The 23743-nt window shown below is 51.4% G+C and overlaps 1 protein-coding gene across 1 annotated transcript in view; it reads left to right on the forward strand.

Annotated features, from left to right (window-relative positions):
* Positions 1 to 5911: 5911 nt before the first annotated feature.
* The window catches only part of LOC140404494 (talin-2-like), a 392578-nt gene continuing 374746 nt past the window's right edge, over positions 5912 to 23743 (forward strand). Inside the window, 1 exon segment of the mRNA XM_072493108.1 lies at positions 5912 to 5927. The gene's annotated coding sequence lies outside the window, so the exon portion shown is untranslated.

The raw sequence follows: 23743 nt of genomic DNA on the forward strand, positions 1-23743 counted from the left end.
CCTCCATACCAGGCAACATTCTGGTAAATCTCTTCTGCACCCTCTCTAAAGCCTCCACATCCTTCTGGTAGTGTGGCGACCAGAATTGAACACTATACTCCAAGTTGGCCTAACTAAGGTTCTATACAGCTGCAACATGACTTGCCAATTCTTATACTCAATGCCCCGGCCAATGAAGGCAAGCATGCCGTATGCCTTCTTGACTACCTTCTCCACCTGTGTTGCCCCTTTCAATGACCTGTGGACCTGTACTCCTAGATCTCTTTGACTTTCAATACTCTTGAGGGTTCTACCATTCACTGTATATTCCCTACCTGCATTAGACCTTCCAAAATGACGTTTTGCATAATGCCTCTGGCGCCTTCAGGCCCGAAAGTGCTTTCTGGCCAGTTAAGTACTGTTGAAGAAGAGTTACAATGAAGGAAACGCAGCAGCCGATTTGTGCAGAGCAAGATCCACATGCAGCAATGTGGTAATAACCAGATGATCTGTTTTTGTGATGTTGATTGAGTGATAAGTATGTGTCAGGAGATCAGGGAGCACACCACCTGCTGTTGTCCAATGGGATCCTTCTCACCCTACTAAGGTAAAACGGAAACGTGGAAATTAAAAAAAAATTGTCAGCAAATTTAAGTTGATCTGAGTCGATCGCAATTGACCACAGTCCAAAGATGTGCAGGTTAGGTGCTGCATGTTCTCCCCGTGTCTGCGTGGGTTTCCTCCGGGTGCTCCGGTTTCCTTCCACAGTCCAAAGATGTGCAGGTTAGGTGCTGCATGTTCTCCCCGTGTCTGCGTGGGTTTCCTCCGGGTGCTCCGGTTTCCTTCCACAGTCCAAAGATGTGCAAGTTCGGTGGATTGGACGTGATAAATTGCCCTTGGTGCCCCCCAAAAAAAGGTTAGCTGGGATTAATGGGTTGCGGGCTAGGGTGGTGGTGTGGGCTTATTTAGGGTGCTCTTTCCGAGAGCCACTGCAGACTCGATGGCCGAATAGCTCCTTCTGCACTGCAAATTCTGTGTATTGGCCATGCTAAATTGCCCATTAGCAGGTTAGGCTGGTTACGGGGAAAGGGCGGTAGAGTGGGCAGGGTGCCCTTTCTGGGGGTCGGTGCAGACTCGATGGTCCGGATGGCCTCCTTCTGCAGGGATTCTACGGTTCCGAGAACGCCAAAGAATAACGGGCGAGTTGCCAGGGAAAACCACTGAAGGGAAATGTGTGAATGAGTCTGACTAATTTGATATGTGTTGGAGTAAAAAGGCTTTGAGAGCTAAATGACCACTTCCTATTGCTAACTCGCTCCCTCCCAATTTAGGCTGCTGGTGGCTCTGCACAAGGAGATTGTTGACCTGTTGTAGTCTTTATGAAAAATTCTAGCAATGCCTGTCCTGTTTTAATTACCTGATTTTAGGGACAGCCACTGTGCTGCTGTTCAAATACTCCCTGCGTCTGTCTTCTAACGTGCTGGGTATGAGTGCTGCCTTGGGAAATCTGCAGCGGGGAAGTTACTCAGTGGAAATTTTTATTCAGGATAGGTGTTGGTGTTCCTTAAACCATTACTTCAGGGACTACAAAGCACAGGCTTGAAATATTGCAACAACATAGCTGGCAATGATTTTGCAGTTTGCTGCCAATTACTGAGATCATTTCTGTCGTTTTTGGAGAGAAAAAGAAGCAAAACTGATCAGACCGCATAACTTTTTTGGTCTGTTTTGGCGATTCAATTAGGTTGTGCTTGATCTGCACCTGAGCTATATTTGTTCGATCTGTCCTCGTGTTGTTTGATACTCTAACAGAAGGGGAGACAGTGATTATAGAATTTACAGTGCAAAAGGTGGCCATTCGGCCCATCGAGTCTACACCGCCCCCTGAAAGAACACTCTACTTAAGCCCTGTAACCCCCACCTAACCTTTGGACACTAAGGGGCAATTTAGCATGACTAATCCACCTAACCTGCACATGTCGGACTGTGGGAGGAAACCGGAGCGCCCAGAGGGGAAACACGCATACACGGGGAGAAAGTGCAAACTCCACACGGACAGTCACCCGATGCTTGAATTGAACCTGGGACCCTGGTGCTGTGAGGCGGCAGTGCTGGCCCACTGTGCCGCCCCTATCTGATGTATGTCACTGGGCGGGAAATCCAGAGGCTTGTATGGTAACTCGCACCAAGTTCCATTCACTCATCTCCAGAATGTTAGAGGCGAGAGTGACTGCTCTTGACATCAAGGCAGCATTTGATCGAGTATGGCATCAAGGAGCCCGAGCTAAACTGGAGTCAATCAGAGTACCTAATGCAGCAAGACCTTGAAAATATTCTGGCTTGGGCTGATGAGTGGCAAGGAATCTAAGCACCACATGTGTGCCAGGCAATGACCATCAACAACAAGAGAGAATTAAATCATCACCTCAGGACATTTAGTGGGGTTAACATTGCTGAACGCCCACGATCAGCATCCTTGGGGTTACCATTGACCAGAAACCGGACTGGCCTTATAAATACTGTGGCTACAAGGGCACAAGGCTGGGAATCCTGCAGTGAGTAACTTGCCTCCTGACTCCGCAAAACCTGTCCACCATCTGCAAGGCACAAGTCAGGAGTGTGATGGAATACCCTCCACTGTGGTTTTAAAAACACTCTAGATGCCTGACATCATCAAGGATAAAGCAACCCTGCTTGATTGACATCCGCCACCGTAAACATTCACTTCCTCAACCTCTCAGTTGCTGCACTGTGCACCATCTGCAAGATGCATCGCAACAATGCGCCAAGACTTTTCAAAAGTACCTCCCAAACCTGCAACCTTTATTACCTGGAGCAGCAGACACACCACCAACTGCAAGTACTCCCCCAAACCACTCACCATCCTGACTTGGAAATATATCGGCCGTTCCTTCATTGTTCTTGTGTCGGAATCCTGGAACTCCCTCCCTAGCAGCACTGTGGGTGTACTTACAACACGGACTGGAGCGGTTCAAGAAGGGGGCTCACCTCCACCTCCTCAAGGGCAATTAGAGATGGGCAACAATTGCTGGTCCCTTGCCCAACATTGGCTCCTGGTTAAACAACTTAAAAATTCTCATCCTAGTTTTGAAACCACTCTGTGGTTTTGCCGCTCATTATCTCTGCCGCCTTCTCCAACCGTACAACCCTCTCGGGTATCTGTGCACCTCCAGTGCTAACGCGTCTTGCGCATCTCATTTGAATTGTCCCACTGATGGTGATCGTGCCCTCAGTTCATTGGACTTTGGTCCAGAATTCCCTCCCTGTCTCATCCTCCCCCTTCTGGTCAGAAAGTCCTTTAACTTACCTCGTTGACCAAGCCTTTTGGTGACCATTTTACGTGATTTTCAAGCAAATCTTTTTGATGATGCTTTATGGAACCCCCTCTGCTGTTTTACAATATGAAAGATGCTATATAAATGGAAGTTGTTGTTGTTGGGGACAGTTCTGGATTCTGATTTGGGAAGGTAAGATGAGTAAAATGGGGACACGTGGGTGTTCCTAAACAACTGTGTTCGCTTGTTGTTATGTAAGTGATCATTGTCACCCGTTCGTTTAGGCAGCGTTCTGAGCACCCTGAATTACTGAGGAATACGTTATTTTAATCCTCCTGTCTAATTATTATTGTACCACCCGCAAGGGGCAAAGAAAGAATTGTTGAGACCAGTGTAAAACTCGAAGTTGGACCATGGACTAATAGACGAGTAGTTAAAAGATGCAATTCTTTAACAACTGGGAAGCAGATCTTGACTTCCTCGACTCCAAGTTCCGTGTTCAGTAATTACTTTTCCAACCTCACCTCAGTGCCGCCTGTATATTTTGCATCTTCTCTGCTGTGTAGTAGCATCACACTCCTCATGCTTCACCCAATGTCTGTGCATTTACATTGTGTATTTATCGTATGTCCTATATTTTTCAGTACGAAGTCTTACAACACCAGGTTAAAGTCCAACAGGTTTGTTTCGATGTCACTAGCTTTCGGAGCGCTGCTCCTTCCTCAGGTGAATGAAGAGGTCTGTTCCAGAAACACATATATAGACAAATTCAAAGATGCCAAACAATGCTAGGAATGCGACCATTAGCAGGTGATTAAATCTTTACAGATCCAGAGATCTGGACCCCAGTCCAACGCCGGCATCTCCACATCATGGCTATATTTTTCATGTATGGAATGATCTGGGCTGTACATGTGAGAATAAATCAAATCTATTTGGTATTGTCTATTAAACAATAAAAACCCCAATTCCAACTTGAGTATTGGGAAACGTTATCCCTTTCCTAAGAGGAAAAAAGTATTTTCTTGCTGCGAATGTGCTATGAAGTGTGTCTCTCTGAGGGAGATGTGGAGCCATCACTTGGACAGACGGTGATGACCGTGACTCGTGGCGATGTTTGTGAGAAATGGGAAGGTGTTTATTGTGTTCCTTGGGTTTTTAGTTGTGTGGGTTGATGGTGGTGGTGGTGGTGGTGGATGGGGAGGAAACTCCAGACCTATAGTTGCCAACTCTGGCTGGATGTATTCCTGGAGATCTCATCACATGGCCCATTCCCCCTGCTTCTCCCATTGGCTGCGCAACATGTCCATGCTACATACCCATGACATTTGGATTGGCTCTTCATGATCTGTTTGAATGATTCTTGACTGTGGGTTAAACAGCCTTTCCCACCATCTCTGATATTCTTCTGCTCATTAAAGAGATTATTCCAAGCAGCTGAAACGTGCACTTTTCGTGTTTTTCTTTTCCACCTGGGTTTTGTTTACAGTCCTGTTCTGGAGGCTGATCGTCGACTCCAGGATCTTTTCCTGGAGGATTGTAACTCCTGAGACTGAGAGATTCTGTTTTGCTTTTGGAGACTAACCGGTTCGATTTGGACATTCCGAGCTGGTTACTAATTTGTGTGTTTGCTGATGTCCTTGCAAAGTAATGTTTGTAGAATAAATTGTTGCTCGAGAGTTCGAATCCAGGTGTCCTTGGCTCGACTGCTGGATTTGCTGTGTTGTCCATTATCATTTGTTACTAAAGGGAGAGTTTGTGAAGAGAACTATAAGGTCGACTTGTGCGGATGAACCTGTGATGGGCTTTGGTAGGAAATGTGTTCATTAACGAAACCTGTTTGAAATGTCATTTCATTAAATACTATCATGGATAGGAAATCCAAGGTTTGTTTAATTGTCTAGTTTCGGAGTGCAATGAACACCAGCCTGGATTTTATTGGGAATTGAAGATTTTAAGTGGATAAGTACCATCTTTTGCATCCTCAGGATGTTCAAATAACTTCCCTTTGAGGGATGGGACTGTTGTTCTGGAGAGAAATGGGGCAGCCATTTTCTTCACAGCAAGATGTTCTAGAATTTACAGTGCAGAAGGAGGCCATTCGGCCCATCGAGTCTGCACCAGCTCTTTGAAAGAGCACCCTACCCAAGGTCAACACCTCCCCCTATCGCCGTAACCCCACCCAACACTAATTTTAGACACTAAGAGTAATTTAGCATGGCCAATCCACCCAACCTGCACATCTTTGGACTGTGGGAGGAAACCGGAGCACCCGGAGGAAACCCACGCAGACACGGGGAGGATGTGCAGACTCCGCACAGACAGTGACCCAAGCCGGGAATCGAACCTGGGACCCTGGAGCTGTGAAGCAATTGTGCTAACCACCATGCTACCGTGCTACCGATGGTTGGGGTCACAGGTTTGGAGGGTGCTTGGCAAGTTGCTGGGGCACGTCTTGTGCATGAGTGGCAGACAGAGTAAATGTTTAAGGTGGTGGATGGGTTGCTGATTAAACGGGCCTACTTTGTCTTGGATGATGTCAAGCTTCTTGAGTTTTCCTGGAGCTTAAATGCAGGCGGGCAAATGAAGAATATTCCATCACACTCCTGACTTGTGTCTTGCAGATGGTGGACGAGTTTGGGAAGTCATGAGGTGAGTTACTCGCCGCAGAACATCCAATTGATGGTCTCTTGTAGCTACAGTATTTATATGGCTGGTCCGCTTAAGTTTCTTGTCAATAGTAACTCCCTGGATGATAGTGGGGGAATTCAGTGATGGTAATGCTGTTGCATGGCAGCGGCAATGGTTAAATCCTCTCTTATATAGATGGTTATTGTCTGGTGTTGCTGTGGTGTGAATGTAACTTGCCACTTGTCAACCTAAGCCTGGATACTGTCCAGGTCTTACTGCATTTGGACAGGGACTGCTTCATTATCGGAGGAAGGCCACGAATGGTGCTGAACATTGTTCAGTCACCTGCGAACAGCTCCACTTCTGACCTTCTGATGAAATGAAGATCGTTGATGAAGCAGCTGGAGGTTGGGTCTAGGACCCTGAGGAACTCCTGCAGTGATGTCCTGGGACAGAGACCTCCAGCAGGAAAGTTTCGATAACACTTGAGTCTTAATGTTTTTTTACATATTGAGATAAATAAAGTGGAAAAGCAGTCGGTGTTTATTCAGTGAGGTGTGAAGAATGCACTTGGGTACGAATAGTGGGCATCAGAATATCACCATTGTTGACCCATATCACCATTGTTGAGTCAACACTAATATCTGCCCAGGCCCAATGTACTGTTAATTCACCTGTCTTTTCACAGTTGCTGCGTAGAATACTTGTTGTGGCAACACCTGAGTTGTCACGGGACAAATCTGCTTTGTGTTCACAAGACGGCGTTGGAAGGAAAGGCCAAGCTGGGTCAGTGAAACCAGGCATGGCTGTCCCAGCCCACCCCAGCCGGGCAGCTGATTGGCAGCTGAGGAAACTGCAAGTGTGAGAGCAATGGAACCGGTTCACCATGACCCTGTATGCTGGGCAAAAACCTCCAGGTTTCCAGATGTGACACAACTTGGAAATGCTGTAAACCGTGAGGAGAAGCGTGACTGGTTTCAGAAGGGCATTGATTGGTAAATGGCCAGGAGGCACGGCAGGTAGAATTCACCAGTGTCAAGTGATAGATTTTGGCAGGATGACTGAGGAGAAACAGTGCGGGAAGTGGTAAAATTAGAAAGGGTCTTGCAGGAACAGGGTGTGAATACAAACCTCAGAAAAGTAGCAGAACGAATAACACCGAGGATAAATGTTTTTTTGTTAATAGATGCAAGGAGCTGAAAAGCAAGGAAGTTATTGTTAAACCTTTTCCTCAATCACTGGATAGGCTTCAGCTACAATATTGTGTTCATTCTGGGCACCACACTTGAGGGAAGATGTCACAATTTTGAGGGGGTTTGCAGTGGAGAGTTAGTCCTTCCTGGGTGGAAGACCTCGCTGAAATGAGAAGGCGAGTGAACGTAGGATGGTTCTGCTTCTAGCAGACCAGGTTAAGGAGAGACTGAATGGACAAGTTCAAATTCGGAAATGGCTTTGTGTAAGTAATGGGAAATTGTTTCCGTTGTAACCAGAAGGAACATCTTGAAAGTAATTGGTGAAGACCTCGAGGCAACATGAGTTTATTTTCCACGGTGAGTTATTATGATCAGGAATGTGTGAACTGAAAAGGTGATGGAAGCACATTCAATTGGAACTTTCAAACGGAAACTGGGTGAATATTTGAAGAGGAAAATTGGCAGGAATGGGGAAAGAGCAGCGGGTTGTGGTACTAATTGGATAGTCCTGTCAATAGGCTGAACTATGGTCTTGTGCACCATACAATTCCACAACTATCCAAAAGCAGCTAATTATAAAAACAAGAGCTTTTAAAAATTCTTTCATGAGATGTGGACGTCGCTGGCGAGAACAGCATTTATCATCCTTGCGCATGTGCTGGTGAGCTGTCACCTTGACCAGCTGCAGTCCATGGAGGTGTAGGTACACCCACAATGCTGTTCGGGAGGGAGGTCCAGGAATTTGACCCAGTGACAATGCAGAGTATGGTAAGAAGTCTTACAACACCAGGTTCAAGTGCAACAGGTTTGTTTTGAATCACTAGCTTTCGGAGCAGAGCTCCTTCCTCAGATCACATGAGGAAGGAGCTGTGCTCCGAAAGCCCAGTCCAACGCCGGCATCTCCACATCAATGCAGAGAATGCCATCACACTCCTGACTTGTGCCTTGTAGATAGATGGTGGATTGGCGTGGAGGGCGGTCAGGTGGTGAGTTGCTCGCTGTAGGTTTCCTAGCCTTTGACCTGCTCAGGAAGCCACCTCCGGGAAGGAAGGAAAACCCCAAGGCATTCTACATTTATGTGAGAAATAAGAGGATGATTTGAGTGAGAGTAGGGCCGATCAGGGATAGTGGAGGGAACTTGTGCCTAGAGTCTGAGGAGGTGGGGGAGGTCCTAAATGAATACTTTGCTTCAGTATTCACTCCAGAGAGGGACCTTGTTGCTCATGAGGGCAGTGTGAACCAGGTTAATAGACTCGAACAGGTTGATATTAAGAAGGAGGATGTGCTGGAAATTTTGAAAAGCATCAGGATAGACCAGTCCCCTGGGCCTGACGGGATATTCCCATGGTTACTAAGCGAGGGAGGAGATTGCTGCGCCGTTGGCGATGATCTTTGCGTCCTCACTCTCCACTGGAGTAGTACCGGATGATTGGAGGGAGACGAATGTTCCCCTGTTCAAGAAAGGGAATAGGGAAATCCCTGGGAATTACAGACCCATCAGTCTTACGTCTGTGGTGAGCAAAATATTGGAAAGGATTCTGAGAGATAGGATTCATGATTATTTAGAAAAACATAGTTTGATTAAAGATAGTCAGCGTGGCTTTGTGAGGGGTAGGTCATGCCTCACAAGCCTCATTGAATTCTTTGAGGATGTGATGAGACACATTGCTGAGGGTCGGGCAGTGGATGTGGTGTATATGGATTTCAGTAAGGCATTTGACAAGGTTCTCCATGGTAGGCTCATTCAAAAGTTAGGGGGCATGGGATACTGGGAAATCTGGCTCTCTGGATACAGAATTGGCTGGCCGAAAGAAGACAGCGAGTGGTAGTGGATGGAAACTATTCCGCCTGGAGGTCGGTGACCAGTGGTGTCCCGCAAGGATCTGTTCTGGGACCTCTGCTCTTTGTGGTTTTTATAAATGACTTGGATGAGGAAGTGGAAGGGTGGGTTAGTAAGTTTGCTGATGACACGAAGGTTGGGGGAGTTGTCGATAGTGTTGAGGGTTATTGCAGGTCACCACAGGACATTGACAGGATGCAGAGCTGGGCTGAGAAGTGGCAGATGGAGTTCAACCTAGATAAATGTGAAGTGATTCATTTTGGAAGGTCGAATTTGAATGCTGAATACAGGGTTAAAGGCAGGATTCTTGGAAGTGTGGAGGAACAGAGGGATCTTGGGGTCCACGTACATAGATCCCTCAAAGTTGCCGCCCAGGTTGATAGGGTTGTTAAGAAGGTGTATGGTGTGTTGGCTTTCATTAACAGGGGGATTGAGTTTAAGAGCCGCGAGGTTTTGCTGCAGCTTTATAAAACCCGAGTTAGACCACACTTGGAATATTGTGTCCAGTTCTGGTCGCCTCATTATAGGAAGGATGTGGATGCTTTGGAGAGGGTACAGAGGAGATTTACCAGGATGCTGCCTGGACTGGAGGGCAGGTCTTATGAAGAAAGGTTGAGGGAGCTAGGGCTTTTCTCACTGGAGTGAAGAAGGCAGAGAGGTGACTTGATAGAGGTGTACAAGGTGATGAGAGGCACGGATAGAGTGGATAGCCAGAGACTTTTCCCCAGGGTGGAAATGGCTGTCACGAGGGGACATAATTTTAAGGTGATTGGAGGAATGTATAGGGGAGATATCAGAGGTCGGTTCTTTACACAGAGAGTGGTGGGTGTGTGGAATGCACGGCCAGCAGAGGTGGTGGAGTCAGAGTCATTCGGGACATTTAAGCGACTCTTGGATAGGCACATGGACAGCAGTAAATTGAAGGGGTGTAGGTTAGGTTGATATTAGATTATGATAAATGGTCAGCACAACATCGTGGGCCGAAGGGCCTGTACTGTGCTGGACTGTTCTGTGTTCTATGTGTTCTATGTATTTATATGGCTCGTCCAGTTCAGTTTCTGCAGAATGGTCTCGGTCACGTCCTGGGTCACCTGAATAAATGCAAAATACTGCGGGTGCTGGAAATCTGAAATAAAATCAGAAAATGCTGGAAATACTCAGCAGGTCTGGCAGCATTGGTGGCGAGAGAACAAGTTGACGTTTTGTGTCGGTGTGATTCTTCAGCTAGCTCTGAAGAAGAGCCGCAGAAATGTTAACACTGTTTCTCTCTCCACAGATGCTGCCTGACCTGCTGAGTGTTTCCTACATTTTCTGTTCTGTTGCCTTGGTCACCTGCTCTGCCGCAGTTTCTCCTCCTTCTCTGAGACTAGTTCAGAGGTAGACCCACCCCAGAAAAAGACTGGTGCCTCCAGCTTCTCCGACCACCTCCCGGCATCCCATTACCTCCCCTTTGCCCACTTCCCTGGGCCTCTCCTACCCCTCCTCCCAAAACCCCCGCAGCCTGGACTCCCAAACCTCCCCGGTCCGGACTCCCCCAAACCTCCCCGGTCCGGACTCCCCCAAACCTCCCCGGTCCGGACTCCCCCAAACCTCCCCGGTCCGGACTCCCCTAAACCTCCCCGGTCCGGACTCCCCTAAACCTCCCCGGTCCGGACTCCCCTAAACCTCCCCGGTCCGGACTCCCCCAAACCTCCCCGGTCCGGACTCCCCCAAACCTCCCCGGTCCGGACTCCCCCAAACCTCCCTGAACGGACTCCCCCAAACCTCCCTGAACGGACTCCCCCAAACCTCCCTGGTCCGGACTTCCCCAAACCTCCCTGGAACGGACTCCCCCAAACCTCCCTGGTCCGGACTCCCCCAAACCTCCCCGGTCCGGACTCCCCCAAACCTCCCCGGTCCGGACTCCCCCAAACCTCCCCGGTCCGGACTCCCTCAAACCTCCCTGAACGGACTCCCCCAAACCTCCCTGGTCCGGACTCCCCCAAACCTCCCTGAACGGACTCCCCCAAACCTCCCTGGTCCGGACTCTCTCAAACCGCCCTGGTCCGGACTCCCCCAAACCTCCCTGGTCCGGACTCCCCCAAACCTCCCTGGTCCGGACTCCCCCATACCTGTACAGGAACATAGGTATTAAGAGCAGAAGTCGGCAATCCAGCCCCTCGAGCCTGCTCCGACATCCAATCAGATCCTGGCTGATCTCTTCCTGGTCTCAAATACACCTCCCCACCTGTTCCCATACCCCTTTAAACTGTTTTCTATAAATCAGAAATATATATAGAATATAGAACATTACAGCGCGGAACAGATTTGACCGCACTATGGGTCCACAAATTCACCGCCCTCTGCGAGAAGTAGTTCCTCCTCATCTCAGTTCTATATCTACCACCTCTCACCCTCTATCCGTGACCTCTCGTTCTGGATTGCCCCACAAGGGGGAACATTGCTCTCTATCCCTTTTAGTACTAAATACACCTCGATTGGATCCCCTCTCATCCTTCTAAACTCCAGCGAGTATATGCCCAAACTGTTTAATCTCTCCTCATACGTCATCCCTTTCATCCCCGGAATCAATCTGGTGACCCTCCTCTGACCTGCCTCCAATGTCCCACATCCTTCCTCAAATAAGGAGCCAAAACTGGACACACTACTCCAGATGTGGTCTCACCAACACCCTATACAATTGCAACAACACTTCCCTACTTTTATACTCCAGTCCTTTTGCCTTTTTAATTACAGGCTGTACCTGCAAACTGACTTTCTCCGATTCATGAACAGAGACGCCCAGATCCCTCTGCCCAGACGCATCTTGAATCTGTTTTCCATTTACAGAATAATTTGCCTTTCTATTTTTTGGGCCAAAATGGATAACCTCACACTGATCCACATTAAACTCCATCTGCCAAATTTTGGCCCCATCTCCTAACGTGTGAGGTGATTCACTTTGGAAGGAATAACAGGAATGCGGAATATTTGGCTAATGGTAAAGTTCTTGAAAGTGTGGATGAGCAGAGGGATCTAGGTGTCCATGTACACAGATCCCTGAAAGTTGCCACCCAGGTTGATAGGGTTGTGAAAAAGACCTATGGAGTGTTGGCCTTTATTGGTAGAGGGATTGAGTTCCGGAGACGGGAGGTCATGTTGCAGCTGTACAAAACCCTGGTACGGCCGCATTTGGAGTATTGCGTACAGTTCTGGTCACCGCATTATAGGAAGGACATGGAAGGCTTTGGAGCGGGTGCAGAGGAGATTTACCAGGATGTTGCCTGGTATGGAGGGAAAATCTTATGAGGAAAGGCTGATGGACTTGAGGTTGTTTTCGTTGGAGAGAAGAAGGTTAAGAGGAGACTTAATAGAGGCATACAAAATGATCAGGGGGTTGGATAGGGTGGACAGTGAGAGCCTTCTCCCGCGGATGGATATGGCTGGCACGAGGGGACATAACTTTAAACTGAGGGGTAATAGATATAGGACAGAGGTCAGAGGTAGGTTCTTTACGCAAAGAGTAGTGAGGCCGTGGAATGCCCTATCTGTACAGTAGTGAACTCGCCAACATTGAGGGCATTTAAAAGTTTATTGGATAAACATATGGATGATAATGGCATAGTGTAGGTTAGATGGCTTTTGTTTCGGTGCAACATCGTGGGCAAAAGGGCCTGTACTGCGCTGTATCGTTCTATGTTCTAACCAATTTATATCAATCTGTAAAATCTTTATCTCTTCTCCACTGCCTGCTTTCCCACCTCTTTTAGTATCATCCTCAAATGTTGCAATGTTACACTCTGTCCCAGCTTGCAGATCATTTATATAGATTGTGAAACTACCTGGTCTGGACTCTTCTGCCCCTCCCCCACACAGGCCCGGTCTGGACTCCCCCAAGTCTACCCGGTCTGGACTCCCCCAAGTCTACCTGGTCTGGACTCTTCTGCCCCTCCCCCACACAGGCCCGGTCTGGACTCCCCCAAGTCTACCCGGTCTGGACTCTCCCAAGTCTACCCGGTCTGGACTCCCCCAACTCTGCCCGGTCTGGACTCCCCCAACTCTGCCCGGTCTGGACTCCCCCAAGTCTACCTGGTCTGGACTCCCCCAAGTCTACCCGGTCTGGACTCCCCCAAGCCTACCCGGTCTGGACTCCCCCAAGCCTACCCGGTCTGGACTTCCACAACTCTGCCCGATCTGGACTCCCCCCAAGTCTACCCGGTCTGGACTCCCCCAACTCTGCCCGATCTGGACTCTCCCAACTCTGCCCGGTCTGGACACCCCCAACTCTGCCCGATCTGGACTCCCCCAACTCTGCCCGATCTGGACTCCCCCAAGTCTACCCGATCTGGACTCCCCCAAGTCTACCCGGTCTGGACTCCCCCATGTCTACCCGGTCTGGACTCCCCCAACTCTGCCCGGTCTGGACTGCCCCACACCGGCCCGGTCTGGACTCCCCCAACTCTACCCGGTCTGGACTCCCCCAACTCTGCCCGGTCTGGACTCCCCCAAGTCTACCTGGTCTGCAGAAGAGATTTACCAGAATGTTGCCTGGTATGGAGGGCATTAGCTATGAGGAGCGGTTGAATAAACTCGGTTTGTTCTCACTGGAACGAAGGAGGTTGAGGGGAGGCTGATAGAGGTATACAAAATTATGAGGGGCATAGACAGAGTGGATAGCCAGAGGCTTTTCCCCAGGGTAGAGGGGTCAATTACTAGGGGGCATAGGTTTAAGGTGAGGGGGCAAGGTTTAGAGTAGATGTACGAGGCAAGTTTTTTACGCAGAGGGTAGTGGGTGCCTGGAACTCGCTACCGGAGGAGATGGTGGAGGCAGGGACGATAGTGACATTTAAGGGGCATCTTGACAAATACATGAATAGGATGGGAATAGAGGGATACGGACCCAGGAAGTGTAGAAGATTGTAGTTTAGTCGGGCAGCATGGTCGGCACGGGCTTGGAGGGCCGAAGGGCCTGTTCCTGTGCTGTACATTTCTTTGTTCTTTCTTTGTTGTTGGACTCCACCAAGTCTACCCGGTCTGGATTTTCCCCACACCGGCCCGGTCTGCACTGCCCCCACACCGGCCCGGTCTGCACTGCCCCCACACCGGCCCGGTCTGGACTGCCCCCACACCGGCCCGGTCTGCACTGCCCCCACACCGGCCCGGTCTGCACTGCCCCCACACCGGCCCGGTCTGCACTGCCCCCACACCGGCCCGGTCTGCACTGCCCCCACACCGGCCCGGTCTGCACTGCCCCCACACCGGCCCGGTCTGCACTGCCCCCACACCGGCCCGGTCTGCACTGCCGCCACACCGGCCCGGTCTGCACTGCCCCCACACCGGCCCGGTCTGGACTCCCCCAAGTCTACCCGGCCTGGACGCCCCCAAGTCTACCCGGTCTGGACTGCCCCCACACGGGCCCGGTCTGGACTGCCCCCACACGGGCCCGGTCTGGACTGCCCCCAAGTCTACCCGGTCAAGACTGCCCCCACACCGGCCCGGTCTTGACTCCCCCAAGTCTACCCGGTCTGGACTGCCCCACACCGGCCCGGTCTGGACTCTTCCCCCCCCCCCCCACTGGCCCGGTCTGGACTGCCCCACACCGGCCCGGTCTGGACTGCCCCCACACTGGCCCAGTCTGCACTGCCCCCACACCGGCCCGGTCTGGACTCTCCCCACACCGGCCCGGTCTGGACTCTCCCCACACCGGCCCGGTCTGCACTGCCCCCACACTGGCCCGGTCTGGACTGCCCCCCCCCACACGGGCCCGGTCTGGACTGCCCCCCCCCACACCGGCCCGGTCTGGACTGCCCCCCCCACACCGGCCCGGTCTGGACTCCCCCAAGTCTACCCGGTCTGGACTCCCCCACACAGGCCCGGTCTGGACTGCCCCCACACTGGCCCAGTCTGCACTGCCCCCACACCGGCCCGGTCTGGACTCCCCCAAGTCTACCCGGTGTGCAGAAGAGATTTACCAGAATGTTGCCTGGTATGGAGGGCATTAGCTATGAGGAGCGGTTGAATAAACTCGGTTTGTTCTCACTGGAACGAAGGAGGTTGAGGGGCGACCTGATAGAGGTATACAAAATTATGAGGGGCATGGACAGAGTGGATAGTCAGAGGCTTTTCCCCAGGGTAGAGGGGTCAATTACTAGGGGGCATAGGTTTAAGGTGCGAGGGGCAAGGTTTAGAGTAGATGTACGAGGCAAGTTTTTTATGCAGAGGGTAGTGGGTGCCTGGAACTCGCTACCGGAGGAGGTGGTGGAAGCAGGGACGATAGTGACATTTAAGGGGCATCTTCACAAATACATGAATAGGATGGGAATAGAGGGATACGGACCCAGGAAGTGTAGAAGATTGTAGTTTAGTCGGGCAGCATGGTCGGCACAGGCTTGGAGGGCCGAAGGGCCTGTTCCTGTGCTGTACATTTCTTTGTTCTTTCTTTGTTGTTGGACTCCCCCAAGTCTACCCGGTCTGGATTTTCCCCACACCGGCCCGGTCTGGACTGCCCCCACACTGGCCCGGTCTGGACTGCCCCCACACTGGCCCGGTCTGGACTGCCCCCACACTGGCCCGGTCTGGACTGCCCCCACACCGGCCCGGTCTGGACTGCCCCCACACTGGCCCGGTCTGGACTGCCCCCACACTGGCCCGGTCTGGACTGCCCCCACACTGGCCCGGTCTGGACTGCCCCCACACTGGCCCGGTCTGGACTACCCCCACACTGGCCCGGTCTGGACTGCCCCCACACCGGCCCGGTCTGGACTCTCCCCACACCGGCCCGGTCTGGACTCTCCCCACACCGGCCCGGTCTTGACTGCCCAACGGGGCCCGGTCTGGACTCCCCCCACACCGGCCCGGTCTGGACTGCCCCCACACTGGCCCGGTCTGGACTGCCCCCACACTGGCCCGGTCTGGACTGCCCCCACACTGGCCCGGTCTGGACTACCCCCACACTGGCCCGGTCTGGACTGCCCCCACACTGGCCCGGTCTGGACTACCCCCACACTGGCCCGGTCTGGACTGCCCCCACACGGGCCCGGTCTGGACTCTCCCCACACCGGCCCGGTCTGGACTCTCCCCACACCGGCCCGGTCTGGACTCTCCCCACACCGGCCCGGTCTGGACTCTCCCCACACCGGCCCGGTCTGGACTCTCCCCACACCGGCCCGGTCTTGACTGCCCAACGGGGCCCGGTCTGGACTCCCCCCACACCGGCCCGGTCTGGACTCTCCCCACACCGGCCCGGTCTGGACTCTCCCCACACCGGCCCGGTCTGGACTCTCCCCACACCGGCCCGGTCTGGACTCTCCCCACACCGGCCCGGTCTGGACTCTCCCCACACCGGCCCGGTCTGGACTCTCCCCACACCGGCCAGGTCTGGACTCTCCCCACACCGGCCCGGTCTGGACTCTCCCCACACCGGCCCGGTCTGGACTCTCCCCACACCGGCCCGGTCTGGACTCTCCCCACACCGGCCCGGTCTGGACTCTCCCCACACCGGCCCGGTCTGGACTCTCCCCACACCGGCCCGGTCTGGACTCTCCCCACACCGGCCCGGTCTGGACTCTCCCCACACCGGCCCGGTCTGGACTCTCCCCACACCGGCCCGGTCTGGACTCTCCCCACACCGGCCCGGTCTGGACTCTCCCCACACCGGCCCAGTCTGGACACTCCCCACACCGGCCCGGTCTGGACTCTCCCCACACCGGCCCGGTCTGGACTCTCCCCACACCGGCCCGGTCTGGACTCTCCCCACACCGGCCCGGTCTGGACTCTCCCCACACCGGCCCGGTCTGGACTCCCCCCACACCGGCCCGGTCTGGACTGCCCAAAGGGGCCCGGTCTGGACTGCCCAACGGGTCCCGGTCTGGACTCCCCCAACACTGGCCCGGTCTGGACTGCCCCCACACCGGCCCGGTCTGGACACTCCCCACACCGGCCCGGTCTGGACACTCCCCACACCGGCCCGGTCTGGACACTCCCCACACCGGCCCGGTCTGGACACTCCCCACACCGGCCCGGTCTGGACACTCCCCACACCGGCCCGGTCTGGACACTCCCCACACCGGCCCGGTCTGGACTCTCCCCACACCGGCCCGGTCTGGACTGCCCCACACCGGCCCGGTCTGGACTGCCCCACACCGGCCCGGTCTGGACTGCCCCACACCGGCCCGGTCTGGACTGCCCCACACCGGCCCGGTCTGGACTGCCCCACAGGGCCTGGTCTAGACTGTGGGGTCGTTAGCAATTCCAGTTCCCTCGGCTGCAATTATTGGCCGGCGGCTCTCTGAGGCGGGACATGCTCCGAGGCGATGGTACTGTTATGGGGAGGCTTTTCAGAACCCCAAAATGTATCATGGAGTTCAACCAACCTCTCCTTTAATGTATTTGTTGCTTTTCCGAGCACACGGATTGTTCCCTAGGTGTGGGATTACAATTATGGACACATGGGTTTTTAAACACAAAACAATGTTTATTCCATGAACTCAACTTAACATCTTAAATAAACATTGGATCTCTTAACACCCCTTACTTCAAAGATAACTCAGAAAATATTGCAACAGTAAATAATTGCTTAAAATGTTCCTTCAAACTTCCAAGAATCTTAACACCTTTAAACAGAATCACATCAGGTTAAGGGCTTCGCTATTATGAGTTTAAATCACCCAAATGATCCACAGATAGTCTTTCATGGCAGAGATCCAGCTCACTGCAAAACACAGACACGCACACAGCTCTTTTCCTCCAAACTGCAAAACTAAACTGCAAAATGGCTGACCTGACCTCAGCTCCACCCACTCTCTGACATCACTGTTTTCTTAAAGGTACATTGCTTAAACATCCATGTCCTAAATGTACTCTCACATGACAGCACGGACCCCCCGCCTGCAGCATTTAATGTTGGTTGAAGCACGAAACGGCTGCGGGGCAGCAGTATCCATTGGGGATGCGTTCTGTCGTCGACTCGGATGGTGGGGAGGAAGCTGGGCCATCTTAAAAATGCTGCCCATCGTTAAGTTGGTCATTATGCTGGTTGAGCTCAGAACCCAATTTACCCCCCCCCCCCCTTCTTGTCCCCACCCAGCCTTGAGGAAATTCAGTGAATCTTGAGTCACTGGGTTATCCATTGGGTTAAGCAGCTGCTGGGTGAAGGTTCAGGAATGGTCAGTGAATCCCAACACATACCCACCTCTACCCCAAGCAGTATGAGGGGCCTCGCTGAGGGCCGCCTGGCCGTCTGAGGGGCCTCGCTGAGGGCCGCCTGGCCGTCTGAGGGACCTCGCTGAGGGCCGTCTGGCCGTCTGAGGGACCTCGCTGAGGGCTGCCTGGCTGTCTGAGGGACCTCGCTGAGGGCCGTCTGGCCGTCTGAGGGACCTCGCTGAGGGCCGTCTGGCCGTCTGAGGGGCCTCGCTGAGGGCTGCCTGGCCGTCTGAGGGGCCTCGCTGAGGGCTGCCTGGCTGTCTGAGGGGCCTCGCTGAGGGCTGTCTGGCCGTCTGAGGGGCCTCGCCGAGGGCTGTCTGGCCGTCTGAGGGGCCTCGCTGAGGGCCGTCTGGCCGTCTGAGGGACCTCGCTGAGGGCTGTCTGGCCGTCTGAGGGACCTCGCTGAGGGCTGTCTGGCCGTCTGAGGGGCCTCGCTGAGGGCCGTCTGGCCGTCTGAGGGACCTCGCTGAGGGCTGCCTGGCTGTCTGAGGGACCTCGCTGAGGGCCGCCTGGCCGTCTGAGGGGCCTCGCTGAGGGCCGTCTGGCCGTCTGAGGGGCCTCGCTGAGGGCTGCCTTTTGCTGCCCCTCTTCAGACGTGTTTGATTTTTTTGTCCAAGGACGGGTTCAGCAACACCAACTTGTATTTGGATGATGCCTTTCATGTTGTTTTTCTAAAAAGGCACTTTACAGAAAGGGGAAGGGAGAGGAAAAAAGAACATGTTCTTTTCTGTTCCATTCCCAGTTCCATTCTGACCAGAGGTTTTCGATTCCGGTTCCAGAGACCCAGGTTCACATCAGCTTGCAATGTTTAGGGATCTGATATTTATTTTACAGGAAGGATCAATGATTCCCAAGGATAGTTTAGATGGCTGCAGCCAACTTTGTGGTTCCCAAAATCCAGTGTTTTGCGGGTCGATTTGAGCTGAACGTGTTTCGTGACGGTCCCTGAGCAGAGACTCTTTGTGGCCTTATTGTAGAATCCGAGAATCTCGACAGTGCCGAAGGAGTCTGCATCGACCCTCCGAAAGAGTGCCCCGTCCCCTTAACCCCACCGAACGTGTTGAACACCAAGGGGCAATTTAGCATGGCCAATCCACCTAACCTGGACGTCTTTGGACTGGGGGAGGAAACCGGAGGAAACGCATGCAGGCACCCGAGATCGGAATTGAACCCGGGTACCTGGCGCTGAGGCAACAGTGCCAACCATTGTGCCACCGTGCCTTAGCTAGTCGCCCGCAACAGGGTAATCACCCACAACAACGATTTCCCTGTGTCGATGTTTACAGACCTGACCCTGATGGATTCTCCGGGAAGGAACTATATTCTGGGCAAGTGGCTTTTAAAATTCTCAGATCACGTCCTCGTCCCTGCCCTACCTCTGTAATCCCCTCCAGTCCGACACTCTCCCAGATCTATGCAAGCCCCAGATTTGTTTCCTCTCCCTGTTCTCTCCATCCCCATATTGGAGGCCTGTCTTCAGCTGCCTAAACGTCCTTGCCTCTCCAGCTCTTCCTTTCTCTTCCGTTACTGCCTCTTTGACTAAACATTTGGACACCTATCCTCAATATCTTACCTGATTCAGCATCAAATTTTGAGAAAGAGGTAGAGGGAGACTGGGCAGGGATGGACACTATAGGTCAATTTAGAATGGCCAATCCACCTAACCTGAACACCTTTGGGCTGTGGGAGGAAACCGGAACACCGGGAGGAAACCCACGCAAACACAGGGAGAATGGGCAAACTCCACACAGACAATCACCCAAGGCCGGAATCAAACCTGGGTCTCTGGCGCTGTGAAAGTCACGTTGTCTTTGTATTTTACCGTGCACTGACTGTTTAATTCAAAATGTCTGCCAGGCGATGATTGTCTTCATTGTTTGTCAAACAGGCTGCTGTGAATTATTTTGTTATCAATGTGGTAACTTGCGTTTATGAAATTGGAGAGAGCTCATTGTTGCAGTTCTGTCTTTTTGTGTTGCCGACTCTGAAACTATCAAACTATTCGGAAGGACAGAGTGGATGGTAAGGGAGGTGGTGTAGCTCTGTTATTTAAGGATGACATCCGGGCAATAGTGAGGGATAACATCGGTGCTATGGAGGATAAGGTTGAATCCATTTGGGTGGAAATCAGGAATAGTAAGGCGAAAAAGTCACTGATAGGAGTAGTCTATAGGCCACCAAATAGTAACATTATGGTGAGGCAGGCAATAAACAAAGAAATAACTGATGCATGTAGAAATGGTTCTCATGGGGGATTTTAATCTACATGTCGATAGGTTTAACCAGATCGGTCAAGGCAGCCTTGAGGAGGAGTTTTTAGAATGTATCCGCGATAGTTTCCCAGAACAGTATGTAATGGAACCTACGAGGGAACAAGCGGTCCTAGATCTGGTCCTGTGCAATGAGACAGGATTGATTCAGGATCTCATAGTTAGGGATCCTCTCAGAAGGAGCGATCACAATATGGTGCAATTTAAATTAAATGGAGGGTGAGAAGGTTAAATCAAGCACTAGTGTTTTGTGCTTAAACAAAGGAGATTACAATGGGATGAGAGAAGAACTAGCTAAGGTAGACTTGGAGCAAAGACTTTATGGTGAAACAGTTGAGGAACAGTGGAGAATCTTCCAAGCGATTTTTCACAGTGCTCAGCAAAGGTTTATACCAACAAAAAGGAAGGACGGTAGAAAGAGGGAAAATCGACCGTGGATATCTAAGGAAATAAGGGAGAGTATCAAATTGAAAGAAAAAGCATACAAAGTGGCAAAATTAGTGGGAGACTAGAGGACTGGGAAATCTTTAGGGGGCAACAGAAAGCTACTAAAAAAGCTCTCCAGAAGAGTAAGATAGATTATGAGAGTAAACTTGCTCAGAATATAAAAACAGATAGTAAAAGTTTCTACAAATATATAAAACAAAAAAGAGTGGCTGAAGTAAATATTGGTCCTTTCGAGGATGAGAAGGGAGATTTAATAATGGGAGATGAGGAAATGGCTGAGGAACTGAACAGGTTTTTTGGATCGGTCTTTATAGTGGAAGACACAAATAACATGCCAGTGACTGATGGAAATGAGGCTATGACAGGAGAGGACCTTGAGATGATTGTTATCACTAAGGAGGTAGCGATGGGCAAGCTAATGGGGCTAAAGGTAGACACGTCTCCTGGCCCTGATGGAATGCATCCCAGAGTGCTAAAAGAGATGGCTAGGGAAATTGCAAATGCACTAGTGATAATTTACCAAAATTCACTAGACTCTGGGGTGGTCCCGGCGGATTGGAAATGAGCAAACGTGACACCACTGTTTTAAAAAAAGGAGGTCGGCAGAAAGCGGGTAATTATAGGCCAGTGAGCTTAACTTCGGTAGTGGGGAAGATGCTGGAATCTATCATCAAGGAAGAAATAGCGAGGCATCTGGATGGAAATTGTCCCATTGGGCAGACGCAGCATGGGTTCATAAAGGGCAGGTCGTGCCTAACTAATTTGGTGGAATTCTTTGAGGACATTACCAGTGCGGTAGATAACAGGGAGCCAATGGATGTGGTATATCTGGATTTCCAGAAAGCCTTTGACAAGGTGCCACACAAAAGGTTGCTGCATAAGATAGAGATGCATGGCATTAAGGGGAAAGTAGTAGCATGGATAGAGGATTGGTTAATTAATAGAAAGCAAAGAGTGGGGATTAATGGGTGTTTCTCTGGTTGGCAATCAGTAGCTAGTGGTGTCCCTCAGGGATCAGTGTTGGGCCCACAACTGTTCACAATTTACATAGATGATTTGGAGTTGGGGACCAAGGGCAATGTGTCCAAGTTTGCAGACGACACTAAGATAAGTGGTAAAGCAAAAAGTGCAGAGGATACTGGAAGTCTGCAGAGGGATTTGGATAGGCTAAGTGAATGGGCTAGGGTCTGGCAGATGGAATACAATGTTGACAAATGTGAGGTTATCCATTTTGGTAGGAATAACAGCAAAAGGGATTATTATTTAAATGATAAAATATTAAAACATGCTGCTGTGCAGAGAGACCTGGGTGTGCTAGTGCATGAGTCGCAAAAAGTTGGTTTTCAGGTGCAACAGGTGATTAAGAAGGCAAATGGAATTTTGTCCTTCATTGCTAGAGGGATGGAGTTTAAGACTAGGGAGGTTCTGCTGCAATTGTATAAGGTGTTAGTGAGGCCACACCTGGAGTATTGTGTTCAGTTTTGGTCTCCTTACTTGAGAAAGGACGTACTGGCACTGGAGGGTGTGCAGAGGAGATTCACTAGGTTAATCCCAGAGCTGAAGGGGTTGGATTACGAGGAGAGGTTGAGTAGACTGGGACTACTCGTTGGAATTTAGAAGGATGAGGGGGGATCTTATAGAAACGTATAAGATTATGAAGGGAATAGATAGGATAGATGCGGGCAGGTTGTTTCCACTGGCGGGTGAAAGCAGAACTAGGGGGTATAGCCTCAAAATAAGGGGAAGTAGATTTAGGACTGAGTTTAGGAGGAACTTCTTCACCCAAAGGGTTGTGAATCTATGGAATTCACTGCCCAGTGAAGCAGTAGAGGCTCCTTCATTAAATGTTTTTAAGATAAAGATAGATAGTTTTTTGAAGAATAAAGGGATTAAGGGTTATGGTGTTCGGGCCGGAAAGTGGAGCTGAGTCCACAAAAGATCAGCCATGATCTCATTGAATGGTGGAGCAGGCTCGAGGGGCCAGATGGCCTACTCCTGCTCCTAGTTCGTATGTTCTTATGTTCTTAACACTGCAATGAAGTTACTGTGAAAATCCCCGAGTCGCCACATTCCGGCGCCTGTTCGGGTACACAGAGGGAGAATTCAGAATGCCCAATTCACCTAACAGCATGTCTTTGGACTGTGGGAGGAAACCGGAGCACCCGGAGGAAACCCACGCAGACACGGGGTGAACGTGCAGATTTCGCAGAGACAGTGACCCAAACCGGGAATCGAACCTGGGACCCTGGCTCTGTGAAACCATAGTGCTATCCACTGTGCTGCCCACCATTGTTGGTTAGCACTGGTGCCTCACAGCGCCGGAGACGCGACTGCCTGTGTGGAGTTTGCACTTTCTCCCCGTGTCTGCGTGGGTTTCCTCCGGGTGCTCCGGTTTCCTCCCACACTCCAAAGATGTGCAGGTTAGGTGGTTTGGCCATGATAAATTGCCCCTTAGCGCCCAAAGATTAGGTGGGGTTACAGGGGGAGTGGGCCTCGGTAGGGTGCTTTTTCAGCGAGTCGTGCAGACTCGATGGGCCGAATGGCCTCCTTCTGCAGTGTCGGGATTCTATGCAAAGGTATCTTGGTTCCTCCCACAGTGCAAAGATGAGCAGGTTAGGTGGATTGGCAATGATAAATTTCCCATTTGTGTACAGAAGGTTAGGTGAGGTTGCAGGGTTAGGGAGGAGTGTGGGCCTCGGTAGGGTGCTCTTTCAGAGAGTCAGTGCAGACCCGATGGGCCGAATGGCCTCCTGCACTGTAGGAAGTTTATGATTCTATGGTCGCTGTCCCAGCGCTATATGGAACAGGTTTATTTTAAGAATTGGCATTGCGTGCCAGTGTTGCTAATCTGGGCTACCCGTTGGCCAAGATGTTATCGGAAGTCTTGCTATTTTTATTGTAGACATG

This window comes from Scyliorhinus torazame, chromosome 30 (assembly GCF_047496885.1).
Source record: "Scyliorhinus torazame isolate Kashiwa2021f chromosome 30, sScyTor2.1, whole genome shotgun sequence".
Classification (NCBI taxonomy): Eukaryota; Metazoa; Chordata; class Chondrichthyes; order Carcharhiniformes; family Scyliorhinidae; genus Scyliorhinus; species Scyliorhinus torazame.